At 30.2% G+C, this 15,526-nt stretch overlaps 1 protein-coding gene across 3 annotated transcripts in view; it reads left to right on the top strand.

Moving 5' to 3' along the window:
* The window catches only part of LOC121114862 (glycerol-3-phosphate dehydrogenase [NAD(+)], cytoplasmic), a 38,610-nt gene that overhangs the window by 18,303 nt on the left and 4,781 nt on the right, over positions 1-15,526 (top strand). The window contains exon 1 of one of the 3 annotated variants that reach the window (XM_040708968.2): positions 12,048-13,854. The exons of 1 other annotated variant lie outside the window; for it this stretch is intronic. The gene's annotated coding sequence lies outside the window, so the exon portion shown is untranslated. Of the gene's footprint in view, positions 1-12,047; positions 13,855-15,526 lie in introns of those variants that run through there. One more of the 3 variants, XM_040708969.2, reaches the window with a different exon arrangement.

The raw sequence follows: 15,526 nt of genomic DNA, 5'->3' as shown, positions 1-15,526 counted from the left end.
CTTTTCTTGGAGATATTGGATAAAAACGGTTGTTGAGGGGTAAAAGTAGTATTGTGTAGATCTTTATTTAGGACTCAAGAGTGCAGTCTTATCCAGTTTTGGTCCGATCCAGTTCACTCCTTGAAGACGTCACTCAACTTTATTTATTTCTTCTTTTTTAAATCATTTCTGGTACTAACAGTCCGAAGGGGGTCTTGGTTTGGAATTTTCTTTTGAAAATAATACTCAAAAACTAAATTTTTTTGTAAAATCCAAAGCTGTTCACACAAAAATTAAATGTTTTGGAAAAAAATTTCAAAAGTCCACAGCCGTTCATAAAAGATAATTTTTTTTTTTTGGGAAAAAAATTTCAAAAGTTAAATACTTTGGATAGAAAATTTAAAAAAAAAAAAATATCAAAAATTATACTTTTTTTAAATAATTTCATAAATCTATAACTATTCATAAACAATGAAATAATAAAAAAATAAAAATCCATAGCTAAACACAAAAAAATAAATCTTTTGTAAAAAAAAAAGTTGAAGATTTTTTTTTTTTTTGAAATTTGGATATTTAGAGTGCCCCTCCAGCCCAAAATCCGGTGGACACCCCTAATACAGGTCTGAAGGACTGGTAGGACCGGTTCTAAGACACTGGATAAAAGTAGTGTCCTTGAGGGTCATTATTATAGACGTAATGTTCCCAGTTTTTCATTGTTTTTTTCTGAAAGTGACATCACTTGAATTATTGATTGTTTATTTATATCAGTTAATATAATTTTATCAAAATTCAAAAACAGAGATAAAATACATAGAGGGATGTTGTGAATAAATATTTGTGTAAATATATTGTTTGATTCAGGAGATGAATCATAGACATGATCATTAATAGATGAAAGACCTAACTTTTTTTCTTAAAACCGTTTTCTATAAAATTGTTGGAGCTTATAGCGGGAAATACTATATGCATTTTCGATTGTTTTGGTCAACTATCTTTTTTCTCTCGTCTGCTTTCGTGGCGTCAAAGAATTGCCATTGCCATGGTACAGTAATATCACTATATGTATTTTATTTCTATTACTACATTCAAAACTCACTCAGTGAGAAGAAAATTGAGATGTTGTAACGCTCAGTACCAAAGGGCAGTTTGAACAATTACTTCAATTTTCCAAGCATTGTTTATTCTTGTATATTGTACTTCACATCAAGCTCAAAAAGGGTGCCGAAGAGGTTTTTGAAAGTGAATTGCTCCGATCTACAATACTGATTATTGATCTACAATATGTACCATAATTGACTATCATACATCAAAATTTAATCATTCAATATAATAGTCATATATTAATGAAATAAAAAATTATTTAGTTTATTTTTTTGTATTTTTAATTCAAAAAGGAATATTTTGATAGCGTTACAATTGTCCTTCTGCGTCGGGGACAATTGCAATATCTAACGAGTTGCATTCAAACGCAATTTATGCAAAAATTATTTTCTGATATTACCTTTTAATATATTCAAGGAATAGCGGACATGCATATTGTATATGTATTTTGTGTTAAAATTGGGATAGTCTAAACGAAAGCAGTTCGGAGTAATTGAGGTAAACACAAAAAGTAGTACAACTGTCCCCGTCTCCCCTACATTGTACTTACAGCATAATATTATATTAATGGTAATGTGATGATTTTTTATGTACATATTTGCCTTTTTTTACGGAAGTTGACTCTTTATTGTTGTTGTATCTATTTTATGTCGTGATTAGATATATGTATACTACTTAATTGAAAATATCTTAACAATGTATGCATGAATAAAACCTAGATATTGATCAAAGCAGGAGAGGGGGTGCAATTAATTATGAATAGTTTTGATATGATCATATACGTTATGAAAGTGCAAATGTATGTTATATGCAAGGATTTAATCTTTGTTCTTTGAGGTGTTGCAATAGACGGTTGAAATACAAAGTAAACAAATCAATATATGAATAAATACCCTTCGTAGATGATTAGTAGTGATGTACAAATTATACAAATAAGATTTATTTTCATTTTGGGTCCTATCGGTTTTTTTGTTTTTTTCCCCCTTTCGACCTTTATTTGCATTTTCGAAGCTGTATTTGCATTTTCCCCGCCATTTTTAGGTAAAAAATATTCAGTTATTGAAGTAAAGGGGGGTGAAGAAGAGGAAAGGATGAATCGCCATGAATTATAAAGGGTTAAGTACTCAGATATTCCAAAAAATATTTTATCCATCTTCACAGCAAAGCTATTTAGATATTTTTTTAAATCTGTTTCTTCTTTATAAATATAAACGGACGTCCAGTAGAATTTATTTTAAATATATTTTTAATAAATTTATATAAATAATATTTTAAATAAATACGAGCAGGCCCGTAGATGAGTCTAAGAAGGTGTTCGAAGATGCCTCTCTTGCACAACCATCTCCTTAATCTATTCGAATTTCAAGGTACTAAAAGAGAGCATCACTCAGCTCGAAGAAAGCCTACCTCTTCTTCAGGTTTTGTCCACGAGAGCCTGACCAACTCCAAGCGAGTTCACACAACAAGCCTTTGTATGTCTGCTATTGTTTAAATCTATTTATAGGCTACACTTTTACAAACAGATATTTAATGACCGTTTGATACGCGATTATGTTTATTTTCAAAAAAACACTCACATGAACCCACTCAAACGACTGTTACATAATAACGGCATGTCCAAAATGGATGAAACTTTGTTGAATAACTGTCAAAAGATGATAGATAGAAGCGTCTAGCTTTTATTTACGAATGCTGCAATCTTTATTAGCTGTTCATTAATATCTCGTCTAAATAAACAGGACATTTTAGACTGACAAGTGTCATTTTTAATCAAATTTACACTGGAGTGTCTTGAAATTTTATGCACTTTTGAACTGAAAAAGGTATGAGAAACACTGGTTTAACCAATAAATAATATTAATTTTTTTATAAAGTCACTGTATGGAGCAAAAAGAGATAATAACATATACAAATTTTGAACAGGTATAATGTATATTCAAATCTTTCCTTTTTGAAAATGGTCCTTGCTTTAGATATAAAAAAAACTCTTATCAAGAATTTTTATAGGTTAATAAAATGTCTATCGAAATGATTTAATGCAAAATATAGAATGATGCTGCATTGACTAATTAATAAAGAATGAATTTTCCAAACTTTGGTGAAGATGCATGACCTAAAGAGAGTTCATAAACTTTATCAAGTCTGAGCTCAAATACATAATGCATGCATTTTTATGTAAGCGACGTATTACCCTGAGAAAGATAAGTAAACTCACATTTTGTCTACTTTTTTTGAGGGGTCCTAGAATCCCTTTGAGGAGATAAATTTCACAAAAACTATAGCAAATCCCAATTGTAATCCACCGACTTGACATTGGATTTCCATATAATTAAGTTTTAAACTTATTACCTCCTCATTAGATTATTCCTTGATTGTATTCACTTTTAAATGTATTATAATCATGATTATCATTGCATTACAATTGATTCATCTAAGCGTAATGGTTTTAATGTCTTGTAATACGGCTTAAAGGCATATCTTATAAGCCATTAGTGTTGTTATTGTGAGTATTCTTGTGGTACTTGAATTAGCAATCCATTTTTCAAAATCAAATCAGTTTATTGAATATTTTGGATTGAAATACTTTCAATATTTTTACACTTTTCAGACTTTATGAGGCTCCTCCACGTACCACGAGAACACCAAGTATAAAACCAGTGATATGCATAATATAGTTTAATAACCACTGATGTAGACAATTAAGCCGTTAATCAATTACTTGGACCTCCAGAAAACCTTTAAATTGATTCAATTGCTGAAAAACTTTTTTATATAATGTTATGGGAAGACGGAATTTCGTATTTCCCTGCCCTTTTTTAACTAAATATATCCTGTTGACTATTGGTCACATCGGATCATACGATAAGGTATTGTCAAGGTGTGATTGCATACTCAAATCCTATATGGACAGTATTGTGCTTGGCCGGTTCAGTAGTGAATTATCGAGTAAGGAAGAAAATGTACATATTTTACATTTTTACTACTTGATAGATAAAAACGCGTCAAAAGCGACCAGAAAATTTGTACACGGGGCCGATACTCTTTTGGTTCGTGTTGCACAACAGCTGTTCGATATATATTTTTTTTTGCTCAATTCTCCCCTCTACTATAAACAACTCAACCGTATGAAGCTGTTGATCGAATAGAAGCGGCCAGTATAGGTGAATAGGAGAGGAGTCGTCTTTCATCAAGATAACACCAGGCCGCACGCATATTTGATGACTCGCCAGAAGCTTCCGAGAGCTTGAGTGGGAAATTCTTATGTATCCACCCTACAGTCCGGACCTGGCACAAAGTGTCTACCCCCTGTTCTTGGCTGATGTTCTTCGGGTAATAATTTGACCTCAATAGATGCTTGTGAATGTTGGTTGTCCAAGTTTTTTGTCAAGCGGGACTAGGGCTTCTACAAGAAGGGCATTATGAGGTTAGATCCTCGTTGGCAACAAAACAGAACGGGGTGTACTTGGGTTAAAACGGATAATTTTAACAATTCTTATAAAGTATTGAAATAAAGTGAAACATACAAAATTACTTTTCCCAAACCTATCAAATTTCAGCAACGTCCATGAAAATCTCAGTTTGGCTTAATTGATGCCATTGGATTTAGTTACTTCAGTGATATATTTCACTTAATATTCCAAAAGTGAATATGGAGTTATATGGGTTAAATTTTTATTTTTATTTTTTAGTAAAAGTTGACTTATACTTGATTGGTGCAACTCCATTGGGCCAATTCAAAGAATTTCTTTTAAAAAATCCCTATAAATGTGATTAGAATGAAGTTTCTATATTTTAATAGCTTTAACTTTTAAATATAAAATAATAAAACGCATAGCAATATTTATCGTATCTCTTAACCTTTCCTTCTCTTGTTGGTCGTATACAAATTCATCCCAAAATAGGATTATGAAAATTCTTCCTTCATGTACAATAAGGAATTGTTCACAACTTAACAAAAGTTAATTCGAATTCAACCAGTATGTGTTTAGAACACTAATAAAATACGAAAATTAAAAATAGTAGAAAAACAACGGCTGACAAAATATATAGGAATTGTTGATCATTGTAAAAAAATCAATTTTTTTTTCTCATTAATATTAAATTTTGTCTTTTTTACATTTTAGATACCTTCATTAATATAAATTTTTAAAAATTACAGTTTTCATAAAGCTTGTCACTCCTGATTTAGACAATCAAGATGTCCATTGGGTATGACAGCTACCATACTTTGGCCTTAAACAGCCCTTTGGCATACAAAATAATCTGCGCTCATATAATTACATTCTTATACATTTTTTCGTCATCTAAAAAATAATGATTTATTGTGTTTTTGGTTGTTTCTCCATTAATACGATTTGGTGTATAAGTTTCCCTGTACTTTCTCTTTCTTTCTCGAAATTGGAGACAGCGAAAGAAGAAAGTTGAAATTCAATTAAAAAACTCTAAATACTAACGAAATAACTTTGCGCAGAATATATTATTGCCATTGGAGTAGGAGGATGGGCACCTCGACTTTTTCACTTTTTCGAGATATTCCGATAATTATCACTTTGTATAATGATCAAAGTAGATGGAAGGTCTCAGTATGTGGACAAGGTTTCTTATCGAGTAAACAGGGGTAGGGAGTGGAAGAGGGCCTCGGAGTCGATCCATATAATAAGGAACGAGGCCGGAGGAGATCACATCGTAGAAATAGTCACATAACTTTACATAATGATATGTGATCTCCTCTGGGCTCATCCTCCGTCCACGGATCGACTCATAGTCCCTCTCCTCCTACTCCAATAATATACCTTTCCAGTCGATTTATTTAGCAAAGTTATTTATTTGTTATTAAAAGGTTTCGATAATTGAATTTCAACATTCCCTGTCGCTCTCTCCAATTTTGAGATAGAAAGAGAAAGTAAACGTGCGAGCAAACTTATACAGGATACCTGTATGATTATGTAATGCAAACATTATTTGAGACAGTGCTAACCTTTTCTCAAAATCTGACGATCTGAAAAACTGTCCTAGATGATGATTATATAATGTAAGAAGATGAGAATGAGGCATAAAATAAGTGTAACATGACAGCTTCAATGTTATAATGGCAAGAAAATAATCAATATGAACTAAAAAAATTATATCATTCACAAATCATTCACTAACCACCAACTGATTTTGGATTTTTTTCAAGCTTTTTTTAAAAAGGTTGCGTGATATCATAAAAGTAACAAAGTGAATTGTCATTGTTATTAAATTAGTTGCAAGTAACTAGGGTACGAATTAAATATAAACACAAATCCCACTCTATATCTAGCGAGGATAATGTACATAGACAGGAATTACTCCGCTGTTTATCCTCAATTCTACTTTAAGTCCAACAGGGATTTACAATTACAATAACTCCCCAACAAATCACCATTCTTACTCTCCGTCTTTCATGATCATATGTACTTAGATATTATCTCATCAAAAATTAAAAAATAATGATAATCTTCTGATTGCTAACTAGAAAAAAATCTAGCACGTGTTAAGGTCATATTTTTTATAACTGCACTGATGATATTTTAAATGTAATTTTAAACGAAGCACCGAAATAAAATGAAATACTAGTAGAATTGCAAATAAAAAAGAAAAAACAGGGTCGTCCGCAGTGGGTGGGCTGGAAGTGCTACAGCCCTTCCAGCCCACCCCCCAAAAAAAACCCCAATTTTTTTGAAGAAATTTGAATTTTTTGATTTTTTTTTCAAAATAAATCCAAAAACTTGTGTATATTTCCTTCTTCTCATAGGTGTTTGTAGTTACTCTAATGAAACGTCAAGACACCTAAGCTGCCCTTCTCCAAAATATTTTTTAAATTGTCAGTGTAACAATTATAACCTTTTAGTTTTCTTTTTTTATACTAAAATTGTTTACGATTTACAACCCTATTCATAAAAATTTAATTGCTTCAGATCCATTAAACAAAATTATATTGAATAAATCTGTTATATTTATGTTCAAAGGATAATAGTCACATATGAACGCATACAGAGATATCATTTTTATTCCAGGTTGTAATTGTATGTTTATAAAACATAGACTTGTATCACATTAATTCAAATAGAGCCGTCGATGTCAACACTCATCCTTTATTTTCCCCCCAACTGTGCTGTCAAACAATATGTTTGAATACATCATTTGAAGATGCGTAGTTTACATTAATACCTACATATGCTCTATTCAACAGGTAATAAAATGTTTACAGCAGCGATTTCAATTCCCAATTTCAGAGTCTCAAAGTCTCTTATGGACTTATAAAATTGAAAAAAAGCTCGATATACGTATGAGTCGATAATTAAATTAGTAGTTTAGATACAGGCATGAAATATAAATATTATTTTCTGATGTAATCATACCCTCTTTCGAGAATCTTTTTTCAGCAATTTTGCAATTGATTAAGGCAATTTACAATAGTTATTTGATATGTATTAAGGTTAATTGAGATTTTATTCCACGATCATTATTCACCCTGATCCGATAAACTTGGATTTTTTTTATTTTGTTAGAGGATCAGCCTCTACGATCAGTCAGGTGCTTTCCTTTCTGAACCTTCGACGCAATTCTCCTGATTTAGCTTATGGTAAAGCTCTGATCTCCAATTACTCATTCATAATGGTCTTGATCTCAGAATATGTCTTAGGCCCCAGAGGCAAATTTGCAAGTTAAAATGTAATTTCCAGAAACAGGGAGGGGTTGGTATTGATAGTAAGTTCTGATAGTTTTAAAAGGTAATTAAATCAGGAAGTTGCATGAGTACATTTTAAAATTCAAACAAATTTATGCATATGTTTCGAGATATTAGAACGGGCGCATATAGAACTTTGTAGCTCCCTTATATACAGAGTGACACATCAAAATATGGTTCCCGATCAAACTTAAACTCTAAAACGTGATTTCAAAAAAAGGACAAGTCTATGCCGGTGAGGATTTTGATGGTCATTTTTTTGTTCTACGGTTTAAATAACACTAATAAATGTAAGTTTCAGCCAGCGGGCATAGATGCTGCTGAATAGTGTAACTACATTTGTGAAAAGATCTCAATTGTAATTTATATTCTCTATAGCAGGGATCAGTAACTTTTTTTGCAATACCCTAAAATAACTTGTAAATTTTTTGCAAACTAGTGCAAGAAAGTCCGCAGGAATGGATGGGGGGATGAGGGCTTGTTTTTTGAAATTTTTAAAAGAGTTTCAAAAAATAAAATTTTTAGAAAAGAAATCCTTAAAAAATTTATCCCATGTTTCCTCACAATATTTTTTTTTTCACATCAGTAATTTTCAAAGCCTTTTTTTTATCTATAATATGAAATTAAGAATGTATAACGATGTAATAACATTTTAGAATCATATCTATATTGATAAAGTAAAGTTTGTCTGGATGAATGTCTGAATATAGGAAAACGAGTCACCGAGTGTACTGGATATAGTGTTCCATGATATAAATCATATAAACATACTAGCAATGGGTTATCTGGCGTTGCTTAGGCCGAGGACGGAGTCGGAAATCACATTGACAATGGTCAATATTATTTCTTCTTAATGTCTAGACCTCTTTTGTGCGTGCGAGCATTATAATATATGTATTATTATTAATTTAAATAAAAGATTGTGTTATAAACTTCAAGTAAAATACCAACATATATATGCATGAGAAAAATTGTCTAGATGAGAGTTTCATCTTTTATTTTTGTTAAAAAATTGCCGAATCGAACTTAGTGAAGAAAAATACAATAAAAACTTTTGCACTAATTTTGCAAAAAAAAGTAGTCAATAGCATTTATTGGAATTGTAAAGAGGAACTCAAAACTACCAAGATTTTTTTTCCTACTTGCAAAAACTAAATAGATATGGAGAATAATGTTCTAGAAAAAATAACCATCGAGAATTGTTTAATATTTGAAAATATTGCAAAAATTAAAATGTTCCGGAAATTGAAGATACTGATTACACTATACAACAAAATGAACCCAACAAGTATTATCGTTATTTCAGCCGTAAAACACGAAAATGACCATTAAAACTTTCATTCTCTGTAATCAAGATAAAGTAAAAAAATGTTTCATTTTTCAAATGCTGAATGTTTGTATCCATTTTTTATTTACATTGAAATCATGTTTTTTCATGTCGAAATATGGAACTGAATTCTAGCTATACCTTAATAAATTGATTTTTTTAAACGGTTTTAAAGGGCAAACCTTTAGAGGTTGAAAGTTTTAATGGTCATTTCGTGTTCTATGGCTTAAATAACAATAATAATTGTTGGTTTCAGCCTGCAGGCATTCCAAAACCTAGTGTTATCATTAAGTTTAAATTTACAACTTTATGTACAAAATGCATCTTGCTTTTGGCATTTCTTCTTAAAAATTAAACATTGACGTTTAATTAAAAAATGAAAAATTATTTGGAAAAGGAGAGATATTTCAGTTTAACATAAATTTTTATGTGTCTTATTAATATGCAAACGAATCTCCAGACAAATTTCTACAAACTTTATTTTATCTACGAATCCAATAGCCATTGAAAATCCCATTTTTTTTTTTGGACTGAAAAAAATGCGAAAATATAATTTTCACCGATTTCTTCTTTCTTTGTATATTGTGAACAAGTTGCGATTTTATACAAGTTGTAACTTGTATAAGGAACTGTACAAGTTACAAACAAAAAATGAGAGGAATTATTTTAAATCAAGGATTTACAGTATTTAGGATGATGATAATACAATAGTTGAATGTTCCATGGACTATACATATATTAAATGTGCCATTTCTGACTATTTTATTACAATTTACTTAGATATAAGTGTTATGTTACACATAATAAAGTTCAACCTCCCAGAGTTATATGACTCATAAATACATAATAACCATGCCATTTGAATGTATACAAATAAAAGGATAGTATCGATGTATAGTTATTTAATAATGCATTTTATGACGAAAAAATTGAAACTTGTACAATTTTCTTATACAAGTTGTAACTTGTACAGTCAGTACAGCTTGTACACAACATGTATAAAGATTTTGATAAAAAAAAATAACAAATTTTGTCATGTACTAATTAAACATTAAAGGCGTGTTTCTATTTGTTTTTGTTATTGATCTGTATGAATATGTTCAAAATTTATGTGCGTATATGATAATATAAATTATATTAATAATATTTGATTAGAATATAAACGCTGATATGTTGAAAATATTTTTTTTTGTTTTTATTAGTGAGCGCTCCTTCAGACAAGGGGTCACCAAACTACGGCCTGCGGGCTAGATCTGGCCCTCGACGTCAGTTTATGGTACTTGAACTGACTTTATAAGACGTATGCCTTACATTTACTATTGGCGTAGTGTGGCGTTTTATGTGTATTATCTTTTAAATAACTCTAGAGTATCTTTGTCATGTTCAATACATTTCAAGAAATTCACTTTCTCCATCTCCGTTTGGGTATCCCACAATTATGCATATTTCCCTTTCTATCATTTTCTGATCCTTCACTCTTCATCAAGGCAACTAAAAATGTGAAAAGTGAACACCGAGTGTCACGTTTTCAAAGAAGAGTGGGAGTAAAGATTTTTTTGTGCAAACAAAGGTCCAGAAAGCTATTTGTATAATATGTAGCAAAAGTTTTGCAGTTTTGAAAGAGTACCATCTTCTTCGTCAAAATGAAGCAAAACATTTACCAAACGTTTTTCTGGAACGTTATACTCTGAGAATTATGAGTCCATGAAATGTGCTTTAGAAACTCTTACTGATAAAGTTTGCTGAGAATGAATTTGTCACTGTTACAAATTACAAAACAGAAAGATTATACAGCCCGAACACCTCATTCTTTCATTTACCAGGCCCGCAGTAAAATTAATTTTGGTGACCCCTGCTTTAGACGAAAGTACTCATCAGTGACAATTTTTTATTTTTTTTCAAACTCTGATTATTCTTCTTTCATTTTTGAAGGGGAATACATCATATGAATTGATATAACTATTATTGTATTGAGTAGTTACGGGGGAGTGTGATTCTGAATAACGGAGATTAATGCTAGTGAGAATTTTCTTTATTTTAAGAAAAAATGGTCTTATAGCCAGACCAATTACTCCCAGCAATGCGGAGTACAACTGCTAGTACATATATAATAAAACAAGACGATTGAGCGATGATTTTTTGATATACAGTAAGGTTTAAGTGCTTTAATTTTTGGTCCCACTTTGACATCCAATAGTTCACTATTTTCTTTAATATTAATGAAAAAAGATTTTTCATTGTTTTATTAAAACTTGATTGTTTAAGCCAGCCATCTTGAAATACGACTGACGTCATCCAAATTGTAACGTCACGTGTAAACACTCTATAGTAAAAAGTATTCAATTTGTTCACTGATGCATTTAGTACATAACAACTACGGAAAAGGGCAAAGAAAGTATTATATTGCTAAAATACACATTATAATCCTGAGGTGGCTAAACATCCCAGGGAAGTACTGATGTTAGGATTTTGTAGGAAAATAACAGAGGCTTAACATGCATTTGGACATATCAAAAACCCCATCTTAATTTCCATCATTTAAAGAATGTTGATTTTAAATTACATCTCGTGATTTTATTATTGATCGATTCCACGGCAACTGTTTTCTGTTTTGACGGGTCAAGTTTAATATTTTAATCTCTTCATTCAAACTTTACTTTATCATCTTTCAAAGTCCAAATCAGGGATGTTCAACTTTTAATATAATGGATTGCATTATCACTTGAAATATTTTAATGGACCACAGAACCTATTAAAAATGGCTTCATAAAACAAAGCTATTAATTACACATTCATTTCAAATTTAGACTAAATCTATTTTTTGAAGACCAAACTGCTCAAAAAAGGCCAATCTGACAACCCTGTTTTTCGGGATCCACAGGATTATTATGAATATTATTTTTTGGGGGGCTTGGTTTTTTTTTAATTGTTTGGAAAAAATAAAAAAATTCCTCCACTTCATAATTTGATCGAATGACCTTTTCTAGAAATGTTCTTTAAAAAAAAATTATCTGTTTTCTCATTATTTTTTTTTTTTTTTTCCATGAGCGATAATTAATTTTTCAAAAAAATTCAAAAAATACGACTTGAAATGAGACTGAGTAATGGGGCGTACTTAAACATTAAGCGGGACCAGAATGCAGTGCGCAGGTTACGGGTTGGACATCCCTGGTCCAACAAAATACTTTATTTATTTCATATTAATACATATATTAGATTTGATTGAATATCCTTTTCCCACCAAGATGCGATTTCAACTCTTCTTGATAGATATTCTTATATTTTTAAAAGGAAAGTGTAGGATTTTGTGGATTCTAAACAGTGTAGGGATTTCATACTCAGACTTATCAAGGACGTGACACATATTTTATGTTTGTAGAATAGACTGTTCAGATTTTGCGTTTATATTTTTTTCCAACTGCACAAAAACCTTTTCTCTTGGTTACAATCATAAAACTGACTTTGGCAAAGTTGAAGGCTATTAAGGACATTTTTGGTATGGTACAGGCCTTTGTAATAATAATAGTATAATAATTATGCTATTATTATATAAAGCAAAATAAATAAGTAATACTCAGTGATGAAATAAATATGGCACGCACACAATACTGTCTAATATAATATTAATATTATTAATCATCATTCAACCCTTCGATCTTCTCTCTCTTTCTTAATTCTCTATTAAAGATGATTTACGTTATATATATTGTACATCGTTTGACTAAAAGAATACTCCTAGCTTTAACAGATGTTCGATCTAAACTTTACTTTTGGTAATTTTTTTGTCATTGACTTGTAGAAAAATGTTCAAGGTAATATCTGAATCACTCTCAGATTGAAACACTTACTCGACTCAAGTTTTTAATAAAATATATATTATTAAAGTCAAACTTGTCTTTTAACCGATGCCTAATCACTCTGGACAATGCCAGCTACTACAGCTAGGGTTTGATAAAAGAAGGAAATCGCTAATTATTAAGTAGATCTTAGACTCTTTAAATTATTCAAAGCAAGATGTATGTACAATATTTTTTTCTGGTACATAAAATAGTACATTTTTTGCTCATAGCATCATCATATTTAGGACGGTAGAAGAGGTCTAAAAATAGTCCATTTTAACCCGAAAATCCCTTCTTTTTTTTCAAATTAAAACGGTATATACCATTCCGAAAATAACTAGAGTTTTCTCAAATTTTGCCAAAGTCATTTTTTGATTCTCCCTAGAAAAAAAAAATGTTTTTGTACGGGAGGAAAAACATAGTAACCCAAAATCGGGGCAGTTTAATGTGTACGTAGATTTTATGTGTACTCTATGACTTTTTGGTAAGGGGTTCTTTCAAATTATGTAAATTTTCATAGATAACCTCATTACTAATAACCCAACCTCCTAGCTCTAGCTTCACCTCCCCTTCTCCGCATGAATTTCTGAAGCACAAAGTAGATATACTGTAGGCTTACTTAAATGTACATATGTACATTAAATTAGAGTTAAAATCAAACAACAAAACAAAGATAAAATATACCCTATGAATAGAGAAGCGTCATGATATGATATTAGAAGAAACAAATTATGTCCTCCTCCAGGCGTCAGTTTTCTCCATCTTCTCTCTTGGAAAAGAAGACCTGACTTTCCTCAAGAGTCTTACGTACCAATCAACAACTAGGAAGTATAGTATTTCTTGTAGAGAGGAAGATCCACCTTATAAATTAATATCCACTCCTTCATAGTATTCATGTAAGTAGTAAAATTATAAATCTAAATATAAACTAACTGAAGAGGAAAGTTTTTCTTAACGTAACGTGTGTTGTATAAGTTAAATAAAACTATGTAAATGCGTCATAGTTACTTTATGTGATGGAACGGTTTATGCACATTTTGAATGTAATATGATCTACTATGTGGGGATTCGTCAAGATCCTTGAAAAAATGTCAACTTTATCATCAGTGATATCTAGATTATTCTGGGATCAATATATCCCTAATGTCTACATTATACCAGGTTCTAACGTCGAAATTTAATGACTTATATTTTTAGAAAATAAAATTTGCCTACAAGTTATTTAATTGCGGCCTTTCTAATAAAATACAAAGTATTTAATACTTATCAAATAATGTGTGGATTTTATTTAAGTTTTTTATTATATTTTATGCGAAAAAAATAAATATTTTTTTTTACAGTCGCTACATTATAATCCAAACTTTCAGACTCACATCCCATTTATTCCGACTCAGATAGTCCATGGAGGTATCACCACTTTAGCGGCAGCCCTGTCTGGTGGTACACCCTTAACCCCTAGTTCTGACATTCGTCATACAGGCACATATATATGATTGTATTAAGCATCCTTAGTCAATCGATTTGAATTGAAGGGATTTAGAGATCGAGAGAGTTTGTTAAACTCACATATCACAGTTGTTTATTATTTAAAGATTGAAAGGGTTAATAAATAGCAACATTCAGGGGCATCAGCATAGGGTGGACTGTATTAAGATTTTTTTGCTTTTTAATAGAAAATTTAATATGTGAAATTTTTTTCAAATTATTTTATTTTTGTAAACAGCTGTGGATTTTTGAATTTTTTTTCCCTAAAAATTAATTTCTTCAGAATAGCTATGGATTTTTGAAATTCTTTTCCAAAAAAATTAATATTTGAAATTTTTTCCAAAAAAAAATTTAACTTCTTCAAAATGGCTATTGATTTTTTCCGAAAAATTTAATAGTTTAAATTTTTTTCCGAAAATTTAACTTTTTAGAAATAGATATGGATTTTTGAATTGTTTTTTCAAAAAATTATTTTTTGATGAACACCTGGGAATTTTTTAAATTTTTTTCCCAAAAAATATAATTTCTTCAGATTTTTTTTCCAAAAAATCTTATATTTGAAATTTAATTTTGGAATTTTTTTTTTTTCAAAAAATAATTTTTTGAGAAAAGCTATGGGGGTTTTTTTTTTCTAAAAATTTATAATTTGAAATTTAAAAGAAAAATAATTTTTCAATTTTTTTTCGTAATAATCCCTAAAATCAAGCCCCCACCTCAAAATATGATTTTGTAGACGCCCTTGACATTAGTAGTCATTTGACTCTATGCATCTCTAAAATATTCTTATAATTACTTATATATAGGTATTCATATACATGAATAGGTTTTAACTCTCAATGAATTAATTGCTATTTTAGAAATGAACTATCCAATTATTATTATTATTAAAACTGTTTTGGTCAAGTTAAGATTCTATTTTTCACATAAATATGTAATTCTATTTTTTTTTTAAATTTGTCTCTCATGTCAATGAACTATTTAGATATCACTTTATAAATTGTTTGTAGAATTTGTGACTCAATTATTGTCCTCTTTTTTATACATTCAACTCTGTTGTAAGATACCTACAGAATATTTTGATAT

The sequence above is a fragment of the Lepeophtheirus salmonis genome, chromosome 3 (assembly GCF_016086655.4).
Source record: "Lepeophtheirus salmonis chromosome 3, UVic_Lsal_1.4, whole genome shotgun sequence".
NCBI lineage: Eukaryota > Metazoa > Arthropoda > Copepoda > Siphonostomatoida > Caligidae > Lepeophtheirus > Lepeophtheirus salmonis.
This window is presented reverse-complemented; position numbering and strand designations above follow the sequence as displayed.